This window comes from Marmota marmota, unplaced genomic scaffold, assembly GCF_001458135.2.
Source record: "Marmota marmota marmota unplaced genomic scaffold, marMar, whole genome shotgun sequence".
In the NCBI taxonomy this organism is placed as follows: domain Eukaryota; kingdom Metazoa; phylum Chordata; class Mammalia; order Rodentia; family Sciuridae; genus Marmota; species Marmota marmota.
Genome location: NW_026000082.1, coordinates 21,650,455 through 21,664,580, shown reverse-complemented (window position 1 = coordinate 21,664,580; position 14,126 = coordinate 21,650,455). Strand labels below are relative to the sequence as shown.

The following is a 14,126-nucleotide window of genomic DNA, read 5'->3' as shown; positions in this document are numbered from 1 at the left end:
ATAAGGACATATCAAGGAAAGAAAACTATCGGCAATAGCCCTGATGAACTTAAATGCAAAAGCCTTATCATATTCAACAACATATTAAGAAGATTGTATGTCATTACCAAGTTGATTTTATCCCAGATATGTAAGTATGATTCAACACATGCAAATCAATAAATGTAATTCATCACACCACAATTGAATTAAGAACAAAAAACACTTATCTCAATAGATGCAAAGACTCTGATGAAATTCAGCACCCATTCATGATAAAAATGATTAAGAAACTAGAGATAAAAGGAATCTACCTCAACATCATAAAGGCTAAATATAAAAAACCCAAAGCCAACATCATAGTAAATGGGGAAAAATTGAAATCATTTCCTTTAAAATCTGGAGCAAGAAAATGATGTCCACTCTCACCACTCTTATTTAATATAGTTCTAAAAATTCTGGCCAAAGCAATTGGGCAAAAAAAGGAAATAAAATGGATACAAATAGGAAAGGAAGAATTCAAATTATCAGTGTTTGCCAATGATATGATCCTACACTTACATTATCCAAATAGCTCCACCAAAAGACAGCTAGAGCTAATAAACAAATTCAACAAAGTAGTAGGTTACAAAATCAATGCCAAAACCTATAGCTTTCCACTATACCAACAATGAATCTACTGAGAAAATAATTTTTTAAATCCCACTCACAATAGACACACAAAAAATTAAAATACCTAGGAACAAATCTAACCAAGCAAGTGAAAGACCTCTGCAATGAAAAATATAGAACACTAAAGAAAGAAATTAAAGAAGACACAAGAAGTTGGAAAGACCTTCCAGGTTCATGGATAGGCAGAATTAATACTGTTTAAATGGCCATACTACCAAAAGCAATATGCAGGTTCAGTGCAGTCTCCATCAAAATAGCAATGACATTCTTCACAAAACTAGAAAAAAAAAGTAGTCTTAAAATTCATTTGAAATAATAAAATACCCAGAATAGTCAAAGCAATTCTAAGCCAAAAGCAATGTTGGAGGCATCACAATACCTGACTTCAAATTATACTAAAGAGCTTTAGTAACAAAAACTGCATGGCATTAACATAAAAATAGACATATGATTCAGATAAAAGGTACAGAGATAAACCTCACACATCTATAGTTATCTGATCCTTGACAAAGGTGCCAAAAACATATGTTAGAGAAAAGACAGTTTTTAAACAAATGGGCTGGGAAAGCTGGTTATCTATATGTAGAAAAATGAAACTAGACCCTTATCTCTTATCCTGCACAAAAATCAACTTAAAATGGATCAAAAGGGCTGGGGATGTGGCTCAAGCAGTAGCTCGCCTGGCATGTGCAGGGCGCTGGGTACAATCCTCAACACCACATAAAACTAAAATAAAGATGTTGTGTCCACCAAAAACTAAAAAGTAAATATTGAAAAATTCTCTCTCTCTCTCTCTCTCTCTCTCTCTCTCTCTCTCTCTCTCTCTCTCAAAAAAAAATGGATCAAAAACCTGGGAATTAGAACAGAAACTATGCAACTCCTAGAACGAAATGTAGAGTTAACGCTCCAGCATATAGGCACAGGAAACAACTTTCTCAATAGGACCCCTAAACCTCAGGAAATAATACCAAGAGTTGATAAATGGGATGGCATTAAATTAAAAATCTTCTGCACAGCAAAGGAAACAATTAGGAATCTGAAGAGAGAACCTGCAGAACGAGAGAAAAATAGGAAATGTGATACTTAAATTATTGATTTGCATGTGTTGAATCATACTTGCATGGCTACTTTTCTGACAGAGGATTAATATCTAGAATATATAAAGAACTCAAAAAATTTATACCAAAAATCAAATAAGCCAATTAATATATGGGCCAATGAATTAAACAGACATTTCTCAAAAGATGAAATACAAATGGCCAAACATATGAAAAAATGTTCAACATCATTAGCAATTAGGGCACTACAAATCAAAACAACACTGAGATTTCATCTCAAACCAGTCAGAATGGCAGTCATCAAGAATAAAAATAATAAATGCTGCAGAGGTTGTAGAGAAAAAGGAACATTTGTACATTGTTGGTGGGATTGTAAATTAGTACAACCACTATGGAAATCAGTATGGAGGTTCCTCAAAAGAATAGGCATGGTATCACCAGATGACCCAGATATACCAATCCTTGATATTTATCTTGAAGAATTAAAGTCAACATACTATATCAAAATGTGAATATCCATGTTTATAGCAGCACAATTCACAATAGCCAAACTATGGAACCAGTGTAGCTGTCCATCAATGGTTGAAAAAATAAAGAAATGTGGTATATATATGCTATGGAGTTTTATTTAGTCATAAAGAGAAATGAAATTATTCATTTTTTGCAGGAAAATGAATGAAATTAGAGAACATTATGTTGAGTAAAATGATCCAAACTCAGAATGACAAGGGTTATATGTTTTCTCTGATCTATGGAAGCTAGAAGGGAAAAAGGAAAAGAAAGGGGACCTCATGATTATCAAAGGGAGATCAGTAGAATAGAGGAAAGGGACCAAGGGCAGATAGGAGGGGAGGGAAAGCAAAAATAATGGGGAATGAATTGGGCCAAGTTATATGGTTATATCAGAGGTTTTTTCTTAGGACATATGAAACTATCATTAAGGATAGTTTCCTTTTTCTATTGTTTTTCTTTCCCAAAGCTAATGAAAAGAGATAATCAAGATGGTCTGATGGTCATTTGTCATGATTGCTGTTGATTGTGTAATCATAAAATTCTCATCACCTCCAAGGAGTTCCACATGTATGTTGGCTTCATCGTAACAAGGACTATAAAAAATTGGCTTCAACTCAGATATAAGGTTGAGATCATTTACATTTTAATTGGACTTTAAATGAAATAGTCCTTTTTGGAAGAATCTATCAAAAGTAAATATAACTTTGACCTAACAGTAAAAAATAGTGTATCATGTATTTTTATGTTGTTATGATGTCATTATTTGCCTCCATCTTAGGAAAAAAAATGGAAGAAAATCATATTTCTGTATGTTAACATAAATGCAACATTAAAGCATATTTCTAAGAAATCTGGAAATACATTTAGAGATGTGGGGACTGGTATGAAAGAAAGGATCAAAGTTAACTTTTACTTATCTGTGCTCTATGGCTGTTTATAAAGAGGATAGTAATACTTAGTTGTGTCGTTAGAGAAGAATTTTAAAAGTTGTAAAGAATGGCAATAAAAACTTCAGGGGTTTCCGATACAGCCAGATTATCACCCTTCCTTAAATTGTCACTTAAGAGCTAACAAAGCCAAACTTTAAGGCTCCTAAAAGCTCTGATCTTCAGCGTCTGCTTTGCAAGTCAAAGCTAGCTCAAGGGGGACAAAACCTCCTCAGGCAGCAGCACATGGCTCCTGAACTCAGAGACCTGTCTTGGGATCCTGTGTGTGGCTTCACAGGTGCAATAGTAGGCCCCAGGTTTGGAGCTGCTGAGACTCTCCACAAGTTCTTCACTAGCCTGATGCTTCTTGGGAGAATAGAAGAACTCCCAACCACACAGAGAGCTGCACCCTTCTAATCCCAACTGAGCTAAATGTAATGTCTTGAAAGTCTCCACTCCTCCTCCTTCCCTCTCCTGCTGTGAGTCTCCATGTTTATTCCCCAGTTTCTGGAGGCCACTCCTGGGTCCCTCTGCCCCCTGGAGCCCTTCCCAGCTGTGGCCCAATTAAGCCACAGCTGAGTAGCTCTGAAGTGACAATTCCTGGGAGGCTTGTTAAGTTCAGTGCTTAAGAAAATGGAAGGAACATCGTTAAGAACTTAGCTTATTAGGCAGCTGGGCCAACACTAGCAGCTAAAAGGCAGAAGTGACTCAGTGTCCCTCAGAGGCACCTGAAGAAACTTGTTTTAACTTTTTCCTAAGTTGATCCCAAGTGTGCACACTAGCTACTAAGCACAGATCCAAGGTACCTTCTCTTTCACCATCATCAATACCCTGTTCTCTTCATCATACATTACATCATCACCACCTCATCTCCTCAGCAGTATTCACATCCCTTTGATCAAACATCATTCCCAAACTACCATCCTTTCCCTACTGCATTGTTATTTCCAACTCACCGTCTCACCAGAATCGTCAGTATTATCATCACCCCCATCACCATTACAAACACCAGCACACAGCTTCACCCCTCCATCGTTCCCTTGACCACCACTACAATATATATCAGCAGCTCAAAACGGACAATGTCCTGAGGACTCAGAGGGAAAGCCTTTATTTTTAAAACAGACAAGAAAACATATCTTTAAATATCTGTAATGTAACTTCAATCAGGAGCAAGAGGACAAAACACACCATGATAAAAAGGTAATCAACCAAAGTAAGAAAATTGCATTAAATACAATAAAATAAAATAAGACACTGGAAACAGTATATGGAAATGGACCTCTTATAAAAATTGAAATATTCTCAGAATTCAGGAGAAAAGAAAGAAAATTATGATAATTGCAGAAGGTAAGATGAATTGCATTGATCCATTCTATAAGTATTAAAGAATTTCTAGAGAAGAAATTATAAATGTATCCGAGGTAATATCCAAAAGTATAATATAGGAAAACTTTCTAAATCTCAAAAGAAATACTCTGAAGATCAAGATGTCCCACCATGTTCCAGGAATATTCAAGGAAAGAGATCTATGCCTGCATGTATTAACCTGATCATTTGTCCCCCATGCTGCAGCTAGAATGACCCATTTAAATGACAAATCTTAGAACATCACCCCCAGGTTATGTACTTCAGTAACTTTCCAGAGGTCTTAAGATAAAAAGCTTGTGGCCCGCAAAACCCATGGTTTGGCATTACACTTCTCCATTTCTTCAAATGTCTCGCCGAAAGCTTTCCTAGGCACTGATTAGTGTTTAACCCCACACTCTGCCCCTTCAGTGTCTCAGAAGCTCCTAATGTTCCTCACAATCTCATACTGTTAAGTGTTTGGAATAGGGCTCCAGAGGCACATTGCATCTATATCTTACAACAGCAGTACAAAGAGCAAGAATCTACCAGCAAGCATGCTAAGGTAATTAAGATGGCATTAATTTGTTCAGACACTTGGGTTAAAGTGTTGAGTAATTATGTTCATTATCAGCAACCCACACAGCTCACACACTGTCCCCAAGATTGCACACACTCTATCTTGGGCAGCTATGAGATTATCTAGTGCCATCCTATTTTGCAAAACTCCTTTCTTATCTGAGCAGTTTTCCTCCGTTAACAAGGTTGTGGCATGTTTAGTCTGCTTCAGAGCTTGAGCAGTGCAGGAGGCTAAGCCGAGACCTGAGTCTCTACGTCCATCACTGCAGCTCATAGGGAAAGAAAAACTAATGGATGGAGCCACCGGAAGGCACAGTAGTGTCTTGAGGGCTGTGACTTTACACTGTCCCAATTACAAGTGTGTGTGGTAAAAAGAGGCTGGATATATAGGGCCACTAATGGGATTCCTGAACATTAATGACTCCATTTTGGTTCTGGAACTATATCTTGGCCCAGGGCCCTGGCTTATGAGCTGCCAAGAAAAAGAAACTTGGAATGCCCTGTTCCCATGTCCCGCCTCAAGGTCCCTAAATACAGGACTCTGTTGTTACCCAACCACCTGCACCTCAGGTCAATTCTAGGTCAATTCTTACTGCTCTCAAGGCCATGTCCAACTTGCTCTTATTCCTTGTTAAAGAATATAAAAACCCTAGTAAGATACCTCTGTCTGCTGCGCCACTCCACTGGGCAGCCTGGCAGACTTTCCCTGCTAATAAACTTTGCTTTCTGAGCATGAAACTCTGTCTCAATATATTTCTTTGGGCATTCTGTCCTAACAGCCATCCCCATTTCAATGTCCTATCCAAGGGTAAGGTAAGTAAGGTCATCCTTAGGGTCCTCATGTCCACAGCACACCCCATGAAGAAAGCCCCATGAGTAACATGGGGTAATGGGCAAGGACATCTATTAAACCGACATGGTCTCACACTGAGAGTCAGGCAGAAGGCCCACCATCTTGTATCATGACCATACTGAATGACACAAAGGAAAGCTGTCTTTTTAACTAGAATCTGAGTTGCTACTTTCCATGAAAGCCCATTCTATATATAAGAATACCCAGGTACTTGACAGATATTTAATAGTTCTCCAATCAAAGCAAAAACATTTTGCTTAGTGTAATCATATGATGACCATATTGGGGGGCGGTGAGTGTTTTCAGTCTGGTTTTGTATCAGACAAGTCCATTCTGTCTAATTTGCAGGTTGGGCTCTCCAGGGAAGTTCTAACCCTAACCCTAACCCTAACTCCCTGAGGTCACAGGGAGTTCTAAGCCAGATCAACAACCTGCCTAGTTGGTATGATGTGCAACTTCTGTTGCCCGGTCCAGCAACAACAGGTTGCTCATTGTTAACCTACGGGGAATATGACAAGTGTTTAATAGGCACCAATAATGGCAAATCAGCTCCATGAGGCAGTATACAGGCCACTTTTCAATCTCATGTTAGTAAAGTAGCCTGAACAGTAGGCTTGCTTGGGCAAGTTCAGCATACCAACCTATCTGTTTGCACTTTGGGGGTATAGAAAGAATGATACACCCCAGGAACATTTAACTGCCATAAACTGATACAAAGTGTTCCTTAGGTGATGACACCCGAGGGTAACATCACCTGTACTTGTGGAGGCCAGGTTCCCAACAGAGTAGGCTTTACTTGTAAATTTAGACATCCTCCCTCCCCACAAGGGGTCAGTAAGGCAAACCACTGGGGGCTTGTAGTCCCTGGCCACCTAAAGCTCCTTGTCTCCCTTGAGGAGCAGGCAACAGTAAGTTGTTACTTGTACCACAGGCTAGTTTACGAAAATGTTCTCCTTAAATGGACAGAACTAGAGACCACCATGATAAGCAAAATAAGTCAAACTCAGAAGGTTAAGGGTGGTACACATTTTCTCTCATACACGGAAGCTAGAGAGGAAAAAGGAAAACAAAGGTGCAGGTGGAGCTCCTAAAAATCAAAGGGAGGGGCTGGGGTCATGGGTCCAGCCTAGCCTGTGTGAGGCCCTGGGTTCAATTCTCAGCACCACATATAAATAAATAAATGTCCATCAACAACTTAAAATTTTTTTTTAAATCAAAGGGAGATCAGTAGAGAAAAGGGATCAAGGGGTGGGAGACTGGGAAGGAGAGGAGAAATGCTCAGGAATGATAGTGGCCAGATTATATTGTTATATTATGTGCATGTGCAAATATGGGACACAAATCCCATCAATATATACAACAATAATACACTCATAAAAAATGAGGACATAAAAAAAGAAAGAAAATGTTCTCCTATATCTGTAACCTTAATGCTGGTGGCCATGGGCAAGATAATAGGCACTGATGTATGGGTTTCTCATTTCGAGATGTCAGTGCCTCAGGCAGATGAGTAGCCCAGCCCTGCATGGAGTTACACTCGGCCTTAAGGCCTGTTTCTGCAGGCCGTTCTTGCTTTTTTTTTTTTTAAATGAAGTTGAATATTTTATTTCTTATTTTGTTGCAAGCTGCTGTTTCAGTGTATAAAAATAACACCAGTGAATGCAGTACATTATAAAATTAAGGCAGTATTGTTCTTCTGACACTGTACAACACACACTGTCCTCTATGTCCAGTTTTTTTCAAATGGAAGATCATTAAGTATATTGACCCAGATCCAGAGATGGGATGTAAGCACGTTACAATATTATATTAGGCTTATAACAAGATTATCCTTGAATTACATACTTTTTTATAAGTATTTTTACCACAGATAATTTCATGAATTCTGATATCAGCCTAGTGCCTACTCTAAAAATCATAAGGAATTGTAAAAAAGATGCATATTGTGTTTATCAGCAGTCATTGGGAAGTTAAGGGGTATCTTCTTCCAGTAGCATTGTTAAGAGTAGTTTTTTAAGTCTTCTATCCACCACTACTTTAAGACAACTGCTTCAGTTATTCCACACTAGTTTATTTAGGGTGCCATTTTCACTCCTCAATAGATTTTACATATTTCTCATATGCTTCTTCACTCATTAGGTCATCTAGTTCTGAAGGGTCACTCAGTGTCATCTTTATCAGCCAACCATCTTCATAACAAGATTGTTCACAAGCCCTGGGTTTTCTGCAAGTGCCTCATTAATTTCAGTTACTTCTCCTGATAGAGGAGAATAGAGTTCACTGGCAGCTTTCACACTTTCCATCTTGTTTTTTCAATTTTGTTCCAACTTCAGGCAGACTACAATAAACAACATCTCCCAGAGCTTCCTGTGCAAAATTGCTGATTCCCACTGTTCCAATACCATTTTCTGTAGTTATCCATTCATGTTTCTCTGTGAATTTACGCAAAGGGTCAGGAATGGCTTCTTGGTGGAAGTTGAACTGGAGCCAGTCTCTAACTCAGGAGTGTCCAAAAGGCCCCATTCTTGGCTTTAAATCAATCCAGCTCCTCTTGGATTGTATGGCAGGTGGGAAATCCATAATATCCTAGTCTTGAGCCCACTGTTGTATGTCATGGCCTGTGAAATGGGTCCCTTGGTCACTCTCAATTGCCTGTGGTGTGCCATGTATGCCACTCAGCCAGATTGGTTCCTTAAATAGCTGGTTTCTTATTGGCTTTTTGGCTGGGGTAGGCTTGCATCAAGGCTGCAACTGTGTCCACACAAGTCAACGTATATTTGGTCCCTTCTGATAATGGGAGAAGGCCAATGATGTCTATTTGCCATCACTGAAGAGGCAGTGATATGGCCCTTGGTGGCATCCAGGCATCAAGAGTAGGACTAAGAGCAGGCAAGACAGTTCTGGCATGCAGCAGCAACATCAGGCATCTTTATGGGTGTCACCCAGGGTGTCACACCTGCCCACATACTCTTTTGTTCTATATGCTTATTAATACTGTAAGGGTCCGTCGGAGGAAGAGACCACCAAGAGACCGGCTCATGCAACAGCAAAAGGGGATTTATTGAGGATCCAATCCAGCGCGCTGGGGCTCCAGGCTCACTCAAGAAGGGAGAGCGGCCAAGAGCCCCGAGCAGGGGTTGAGCAGTGCTTAAGTACACTTTTTGGGGAGGGCGGGGGCTTTGCATACATCAGAGCAAATCATCATGAGGCGCGGGAAAATCAAACAACAATTCTTAAACATGATTAGTACATTCATTGGCGGGAACAGGTCGGGCAGGAGTGATAGGTCAATCCTAAGAAGGGGGGTACATTCAAACTGATTGGTTTGGGCCCTGAGATGCCTACGTGCCAAGCTGCACAGGGTTCTAGGTTATTAAACAACTAAATGGTCAGGGGGAATATCTACTGGGCAGTCCTGGGAATTGTCCTAACAGCTACAGGAATTTCAGGTTTTGGGTGTAGCATAGGAACTTAACAATACCTGGTCTTTTACATTTTAACTCAGGCTTTGCAGCTTAGAAACTTTACGATACCCGGTCTTTCTACACTTTAACTTCAATTTCTTTTACTCTTACAATACAATGTGACCAAGTAGCAATTTCTTATGTTTGTGATTTTTTTAGCCATTGTATCTTTGCCAGTTGGTCAGCCTCATCATTTTCTGGAAAACTGGAGAGGGCAATGAACAGTCACATGGAACATTGTGAAAACTTTGGTTTTGACACAAGGCCAAAAATTTTCCCATAGCTGTTTTCTCCCCCATGGAGACCTGCCATTCATTATCCACTGTTTCTGTTGCCATTGAGGCATTAGAAGTCCTCTGAATACAGCCCAACGTCTGTGAAGACAGGCACTTTGTGAGCAATAGCCACCCATCCCACTTGTAGTTCAGCCCATTGGTTGCTGAGTCCTTTCCTTTTTCAATCTGCAAAGTCTCCATCACTGGATGATGGGCCACAGCCCTCGGCTTTTGGGGGTTTCTTTTGCTGATCCATCAGTGTAACAGGCTGACTCTGGTGTTGGAGCTTGGCCTTCTTGTATGGGTGAAGGGATGAAGGTGTGAATTCTGGCATGTCATCCTTCTGCTACATATGTGACCCATCTCAGGAACTGTTGAAGTTTTGAGAAGTGAAGTGTTTTCCATTCCTCACTGTCATCAATGGATGGCAAATGGCTAGTAATGATTGCCATCTGAGCTGCCTCCAATTATGGGGCCTTGGCCATTTGCTATATCATCCACCCATGGGGTACATGGTCACATGCCGCAGTCTGGCTGGGCACAAAATAACCGAACCACCAAGAGGCATTTGTAGGTTCAAAACAGGAACTCCTTTATTGTCTGAACTCCCGCGAACACCACCCACGCGGCACTCCCAGGAAACACCAACAACAACCGGAAATCCCTCCTCCGGAACTTCCCCAACCAACCCGAGAACTCCCCAGGAATCCCCGCTGAGAACTCCAAAGTAGCGGGGGTCTAATATACAATTGAATACACAGCTTAACATAACCATCATCATCTCAATGGCTCGCTGACATCACCTCTCAATCACTCTGTTCTGGCAAAAATGCCATGCATCATTCGCTCTCAGCAGTCACAACCTTGAGTGCAGCTTCCCTGGGGATGGTATCCATGGCAAGAAGAGCAGCTTAAGTATCACACAATTGTTTTTCCAACAAACTATACTGTTCCTCTGCCCTCTTCCACTACTGTGACCAAAATCCAAAGGGGTCTTATGTCCCTTAATCCACTGCCATAGCCCCATCCAAAGCCACCAGAGTGATATGGACAGTACGCTCAGCAGGTTTCCATAAGCATAATGTCTCAAGGGCTTGTGCCTATTTGTTCACTTGGCTTGATCAAATACCTCAGTGTGCCATCAAACCATTCTTATACTGTACCCCTCCTGCACAAATGATATAGGGCTTGTAATAACTGAGCCAGATGAAGGATGGGAGCCCTCCCAGTAGCCCCACAAATTCTCGTATTTGCTTTACCGTGTTGGGAAGTGGAAACACCTGAACTTTATCTAGTACAGCCTGAGGCATAATCTTTGTCTTCCCAGAGTAGAAAACACCAAAGAATTTCTCTGATAAGCCAGGGCCTGCACTTTGTCAGCTTTATGGCTGCTCTTCGCTCTTGCAAATGAGTCCAAAGCATGAGTGGAGCCTCAGTGAGTGCTGAGAAAGATTCAGAAGTGAGAAGAGTGCCATCAACATAATGAAACATTTTTACCACGGAGGTCAAGACTGTGTCTCTTGCACTACCCTACCATGAATGATAGTCAGTGGGGCAATGGAGATATCTTTGAGGTAACAATCACAAATGTCCATGTTGGCCTTTCCATGTGATGATGACAAATGGGTCTTGAATCATAGGGGTACATCTATGCTAAAGAAAACATTAGCAAGATCTAGTACATGATGGTATGTTCCCAGGAGATGGCTGAACTCTTCTAGAATGGTGGCTATTTTGGGAACAGTGGATAAGGTGGGCAGATCACCTTATTTAATTCCCTGCAACTCACTGTCAAGCACAAAGTTCCTTTGACTTTCTTACCAGTCATACAGGAGAGTTGAAAGGTCTGCAGGTTTGGCTAATTATGTTTTACCTTGTTGGCCAGTTCACAATGGTCACATATGTGACCATTGGCCACAAGGGAGCCAATACTATTGGGTATCAACATTCTGCAGGGTGTAGACCAAGGCTGACACAAGCTTAATCTCCTAACAGTGCAAATGGAACTCTCCTTTGGGTGTTTGAAACCATTTACCCCACAACATATCAACACCTATTATATATTCAGGAATAGGAGCTACCAGGTAGTGGGTGGGTGGCAGATGTGCAAGCCACAGAGTCAACATTATAGCTCAGACTCTCACTGTATTTTCCCTATATCCATCAATAGCAGTTAACCTCCATGAGAATTTGTCAGGATTAGCGTATGTATCAATGTACTCTCAGTTCCTGTGTTCACTAATGCTGTTACTTTCTGGATATTTTTTGAAGATCAATGTACTACCATTTCTTTTTTTTTCCTTATTAATTACACATGACAGTAGATTTGACATATACTGCAGTGACACAGCCACATCGATTCACAATAGCTAAACTATGGCACCAGCCTAGGGGCCCTTCAACAGATGAATGGATACAGAAAATGTGGTATACATACACAATGGAATACTACCATTTCTATATGTGGCCTCTGCTCCAGAGACATGGCAGACCCCAGAACCTTGACTTCTCCCAACTCGTCCCATACCCAAGGGCTCTGACTCCTGAGGAGAAGCCTTGGGCTCTACTTTTATTACATCTCCTATTAGGAGATGATTGTCTTGGTCTGTTTCTGGAGGCAGAGTTCATTCTACCTTTCTTCTCTTTCTTTTCTATATTGAAAGGTAATGATTAAAACCTCTTGTCTTTTGGTAATTGCTTCCACCACTGTACCAGGGTAGTAATTGGTTGTTTATCTATTTTCCTTTCATCTATTCCTGCTGTTAAGAAGTTCACCCACACCTGTCTACAGGAGACCCAGAGGTCCTTCCAGTTTGGGCTGGTTTCATTGACCCTGTTTTCTGCTGTAATCTTTCTGTCTCCTCTAAATTGTGCTGCTCATTGGATGGGCTGTCTTACTAACCAGATTAATACTAATACCAGGGCTGGGTTTGTAGCTCAGTGGTAGAGCACTTGCCTAGCATGCATGAGGCACTGGGTGTTTGAAGTATAAATAAATAAATAGATAGATAGAGAGATCGATAGATAGATAAAGATATTGTGTCCATCTATAACAAAAAAGAAAAAAAATTAATACCAAGTGTTACTGTTTGGATATGTAGTATCCCCCAAAAGCTCACATGTGAGAAAATGCAAGTTTAGAGGTGAGATGATAAGATTATAAGGGTCTTAACCTAATCAACATATTAAACAATTTGAATGGATTAACTTGGCAATAACTATAGGCCAGTAGGGTATGGCTGGAGGAGGTAGATCACTCGGGGCATGCCTTTGAGGTATATATTTTTGTCTGCTAAGTGCATGTTCTTCTCTCTCTCTCTCTCTCTCTCTCTCTCTCTCCCCTCCCCCCCCTTCCTGATTGCCATGTTCTGAACTGCACTTCTCCTCCACATCTTTCCACCATGATGCTCTGCCTCACCTCAGGTCCAGAGCAATGGGGTCAGCCATCTATGGATCTTTGAACCATAAGCACCAAATAAACTTTTCCTCTTCTAAAATTTTTCTTGTCAGGTCTTTTGGTCACAGTGGTGAAAAACCAGGGCACCATAAGTGAACAGAGGGGCCACATGTAATACTGCATCCCTCATCCTGGCAGTAAAAAATCATACTCTCTGGTCTTGAGAAAGTCTGGACATAAACAGACTTTTTGATTCATTCCCAGTTACCACAATTAGCTCTGTAGTTCTTCCATAGAGGGTCACGTACCTCTAAGCATAGGAATATCTCCTGAATTTGGCCACATGTTGCAAGCTACAAGAAGCAGACTAGCTAACAATAACACTACACTTTCATAAGTGGCACTGGTGTAAAGCTGCTGATGTGAAGCAGGGTGAGGAGCTATTGAAGCCATTTTAGACAATTCTATGCCATTCAAGACAATCTATCTACTCCAGTGTCCCACAAACGAAGCAGCCATGCAGGTATACTTTCTTTTGTTTTCTACCTGAACTTAGCTCCCAACTTAGCTCACCAACTCTGCATGAGTCTACGTTCTCAGAGTAATATGTAAATATCTCTCTGGTGTGGGGATCAGATCTATATCTACTCCCTCAGGCCACTCTTGCTGGGTCTTTAACTTTGGGACCACTACTCATCTGGCATCTATTATATCTTCATCTTACACCTCAACTTCTGAGCCACTAGAAAGAGTGGATTCCATGAATCGACCTTGTGTCTGAGAGTCCCATTATTCACAAGTCATCAGTACCCTAAAATGTGCTCTGGGCCATGATGTCTCTCACCTCAGAGTAGTATAACAGTATGCCATGACCTACAGACATTTATTTACAAATTCTTAATTCCAAGACAGCACATCCTCTCTGTCTTACCTGTGCTCAACAGACATCTCTCTCTTGTTTTAACTCTTCCTATACTCTGTGGAGCTGAGCCTGAGTGATTCCCATCTGTGGCTAACTTCAATGCACACAGCAGGGGCCACATCGCTCTGCCATGGCATGCTT

At 40.8% G+C, this 14,126-nt stretch overlaps 1 pseudogene; it reads right to left on the bottom strand.

The window, feature by feature from the left end:
* Nucleotides 1-7,514: 7,514 nt before the first annotated feature.
* Nucleotides 7,515-11,261, bottom strand: LOC107141475 (annotated as a pseudogene).
* Between the last annotated feature and the right edge of the window lie 2,865 nt (nucleotides 11,262-14,126).